The 4,687-nt window shown below is 39.2% G+C and overlaps 1 long non-coding RNA gene across 1 annotated transcript; it reads right to left on the bottom strand.

Moving 5' to 3' along the window:
* Positions 1-1,923: 1,923 nt before the first annotated feature.
* Positions 1,924-4,687, bottom strand: LOC113962350. The gene is made up of 2 exons (XR_003532522.1): positions 4,644-4,687; positions 1,924-3,590 (listed from the first exon to the last, which is right to left on the bottom strand). It is a non-coding gene; the product is annotated as an uncharacterized LOC113962350 (long non-coding RNA).

The raw sequence follows: 4,687 nt of genomic DNA, 5'->3' as shown, positions 1-4,687 counted from the left end.
GAGAAACATGTGATGACAAGATTTCCGATACTTTCCAGCTTTTGGATCAAATGCACTGGTCAGGAGGCAAAGGCATGCTGTCACTGATGTCCTGTGCCAGGATGGGGCCCCTGTGTTGCATTCATTTCTCAAGATACGACAGTGATCCTAGAAACAAGCAATCTAAAGTTAGTTCTTAGGTCAGTGGTGAAATGGATCCTTACTTCTGAGTGTACGAACACCACTCTGTGACATCCATTAGTTGCTGAGCTAGTATAATAAGGTGCCTTCATGCTGTGAAATGTTTCAGTCATCTGGTCACTGTGCAGTCAAGATGGATTTATTTGCTTAGATGCAGCGTAACGAGCAGAAACAAGTGTAGAATGTGGGGAAGAAAAGGCAGGAGGCAAACATCCACTGGCAGCACTTCACACAAACACAGTGCTCTTTGGAGGTTTCTCATGCAGCTGCAATAGCTCTTTGGCTTCACTTTGACCTCTGTGTACGTAGCCTTAGAACAGGGTAAGTGGGTCATGTTAAAATAAATCACTGCTTTTCAACAGTGCTTCACAGGGCATTATATATCACTGTAGATATAAGACTATTAAATGTGTGCATCAACCTATGAAAATAGTTTTTCATCATAAGCTTAGTCTGGCGTGGAGCTTGGAGACCGTTATATATGAACCCCAAGGGACAAAATATTAGGTTCCAAGATTTTGGCTGCAAAATGGTAAGTCTAAGTCATCAGAATTTTAAGCTGTTTCAGTGACCAAAGTTATTTTTATTTTTGGAAGTAGATTAATGATGACACATCCCTACAGCCCTTGGCACGCAACCTCAGCTGTCGACATTCCTCACTGCCGCGCTACAAACGCATCCGATGCTCTTTTATGGTCTCTTGGCTGGGCCTGTTGGCCTCGTAGCCTTTCAGTGGTTAAGGAGTTTGCGCCCACTTGCAGGTTAACTGGTCTCCTACAATACAATACACATACCAAGGAAACCTGAACTTGGAAGGTTTGTTGTTAGTTATACTCAAACATCCTTTGGAATTCCTTCTCAATAACGCGTTTTCCTGTGTAGCTATCTTTCCATCAGTACAGTTCCCTGCCTTTCCCTCTACAGGAACATCCAGGAATATTCCTTGTCACACTGTGGAGGTGCTACAAAGCAGCTACACCCCACATTTCAGCTGGCTGCTCAGAAAACTAGAGCAGCAGCACAGAACATTTTTTAAGTGGACAATTTCCTCTCAAGGAGAATAGCATGTTCTCCTTTATGTAACTCATATTTATGATTGTAAAACCAGCACTTCAAAACTTATTTCCAGCAAGAAAAATCCAGCTGGCTCACTTGCTGATTACTCAGTGTAAAATACCAGCACCTAACACTTACAGAGAAAACAGGATCAGGAAAAGAAGGGTTTGGGGATCCACTGTTCCTAACAGAAGAAAACTGATCTCTGAATCTTACACCATTTAGACATTGAAGGGGAAAAATTAATCAATAGTCTTCCACCTGTCCTTTGTGCAGGCTGCTGCAATTCACAGTATTGAATTGCACAGGTGTGACAAGATCAGTCTAAAGAAGTGACAGCGTGACTTGTCCTTTGCCTTAATTTACATAGCAACATTTCAACAAGACAGTGTTTCCTGGATCTCCACTCCGTTGTCTTTGTCACATGGCCACTGTTGGTGAAAACTTCCATGCATACTTGCAAACTACCTTCCAGAAATATCAGCTGTTGCTAGAACCTTGCAGGCATCCCATGAAGAAATACCTCAGCAGCCATTACTGAAGAACACCAAAATAGTTAAAAAACAAACTTTTGAAAAAAAAGGACCAGCTGTGGCAACCTGGAGTAGTGTAGCAGAGAACATAAGTCTGCGTAGAAGAAAACTTGAGGCTAAGTTCGTTGGCAGATAAAACACAAAACTGGGAAGATAATGGTTGAAAACTCCTTTTAATTAAGCCCAGAAGTGAAAGAAACCACCAAGGAATAAAAAAATAAAAAAATAATCAAAGTATATGCTAACTGTGTATACTCTGTCAACTTATTTACAAACCTAATGCCAGAGTATCTTCCAGAGCTGCCATACTGGGAACACAAGCAAGATTAAGTAACCAAGCCTTTGTGCTAACACATGAGAGACAAACCCACCTTACAGTATAAGCTGTCAGAGCCTTCACACACTCTTGTGCTGAAGTAAAACTCCTATTCCTTGTGGTCTTAAGTCATGTGATATAGCTCAGGACATGCTTTCTAGTCATCATTTTAAATGATAAACAGGCAAAATAAATTCTTCTTAGGCTTTCCAGCTTGCAGTAGCCAAGAGAGTGACGCACATAGGACATGGTCATATGAAGAACTAACAGAAAAACCTTCCCCCTTTCTTCGTATTTGAGACAACAGCATCAGCACAACCGGTTTTGAATGAATGACTGTGCTTGGTTAAAAGTCATCTTATCAATATAGCTGAGGAATATGTACGATCTTTTAAAAAGTGAGAGGAACTTAGCACATATAGGGTTTTACCAAGTAATCCTCTGCTCACATTCTCACATGCAAATACATTAGCTGCAGAACAATAAAGCTTTATATAGGTTTTGTGGCCATGTATTGCTGTTAATTAGTGCCAGCATGGATTCCTTCACACAAGCTTCCTTCAGCTGAAGGAAAAATATGCCTAATTCCCACTTATTGCCAGCATAAAGATTTAGCAAAGAGGAATGTACACTTTGACATGAAAATATTGCTATTCCATCAGTATTAAAAGAAAACAACAGCTGGGCATGATATCTGCTTAAGAATCATAGATGTTCTCTGCTGGCCATGAGGCAACTGTAACAGTCTTCCCTTACCACTTCTTTGGTTAACTACTTACACTAGTCAGATCCCACTTCAGAAACCTGAAAGACTTCTACAGCTACAGCTGCATTTTTAAAGATGCCAGCACATCCTGCTAGGAGCATTTCAGAACCCTGTGACACTGAACAAAACAGTATGAAAACGAGTTTTTCAACTTGACTTGCAACTGCAAGTAAAATACAATGAACACACCTGCATTTGTAAATGCACAATAGAAATGTCATTCTTCACAAAAGATTTTGAGGTATTTTATCTATATAGCAATCTTTATTTCAAAATGGCATTTATTACAAAAATGTAAAAATCCAGCTAAACCAGAAATATTGAGATTATTTTCCTGGAGTATCAACTCCAGGGATGTTCGTCCCCATTTCCTTTTCCTCACAATATTTTCCCCACTTCCAGTCTGATTACACAGGTGCAAATATGCCTAAATGGCCTGGAATAGATAAATACATTGAGAAAGGCAAAAGCTGTAAAGCTAAATGCATGCAACAAGTTCTATCAGGAATAAACCCTTAAAAATAAACATGAGTGTAGAGATAATCTGCAGGTATCCATGGATTTGCTCAGTCATCCTTGTCTTTTGCTCCATGTTTCAGGATGCGTGTGAACTCGATGTAGTTGAAATTCCCCTTTTTGTCGATGGGTGCCTCTCTGTACAGCTCGTCCACCTCTTCATCCGTGAACCTGTCTCCCATTGTCGTCAGCAGCTCCCGCAGGTAGTCTTCCTGGATGAACCCTGGAAACAACACACGAAAACATAAGAAGGAGGAATTTTTACATTTATCTGCTAATACACGGGTGATAACTTCTTTCTTTGAATTCTTTCCTTCAATTAAAGACACCTACAGTCTTTGTTTGCCAAATGAAAACAAAGCCATTAAAGACTATTACTAAAACTGCCAGCTAATTACAAGCATTCAATCCAATCACACATCTTGGTTTGCCAGGTCTCACTAGTTCAAGTAAAGGCCATTTTATGATTTCCCGGTGGTGTTCCAAAGAATATAAAAATTTGTCAGTATTCATGTTGGCCCTCTTTCCCAACAGCAGGGCTATACTCCCAGTAGTACCAAGAGCCTTCTAACAACTCTATATTTTAAAAATTACAAAGGGGATCCATTCATTTTGAACATTCCTAATGAAAATGATAAAAAAAAAAGTCATGGAACTTGACTACCTATGTTCAACAAGTGCATGAAACAGGGAAGTTTGAAATATTCCAAAAATTTCAAATTGATCTTAAATCAATGACAGAACTCAGGTTTACTAGACTGCAAAGAGTACGTTTTTGGCATTGCTTATTAAACAAGCAGCCTTGTATAACTTGTGATTGCTTCCGTCAGCACTCTTGTGAATCACACAAGATTTTTCTTGTATTCATTTTCTTCTCCCTTGAATTCAGCTTAACAGAGGGAAGGTGGATAAAAGTTGCTGACAGAAAACAAGTTCTTCATAAAAGCACAACAGCTTTGAAAACAAGGATTCCCCATATAAAGTTGCCCTGAAGCTGAATTTTAGGTTGGTAATAATTTAAGACCCTGGTTCCTCATCAACATCTTTTTTACTTTCTCCTGTCATGAACAACAGAACTGAACTGACAGAAATTTGGAATTTTTATAGAGATTGAAAAGGTAGAGTTACCTGATGAGGATACAGGCATGATTTTTAGTTTGCAGAAACTAGAAGTTTGAGAGTTAAAAAATTCTTCATGATTTCTATGTACACAAGTATTTACTGTTACAGAAGTAAGTAGAAGTAATACACGTGCACTGTTATTTTATCCACATACCTGTTGCTTCTTCATCAAAGCAAGCAAAAGCATTCCTGATTACA

Source organism: Neopelma chrysocephalum, unplaced genomic scaffold (genome assembly GCF_003984885.1).
Source record: "Neopelma chrysocephalum unplaced genomic scaffold, ASM398488v2 Primary Assembly neopelma1_148163, whole genome shotgun sequence".
Classification (NCBI taxonomy): Eukaryota; Metazoa; Chordata; class Aves; order Passeriformes; family Pipridae; genus Neopelma; species Neopelma chrysocephalum.
Note: the sequence above shows the minus strand (reverse complement) of the source record. Positions and strands in the feature narration are given on the sequence as shown.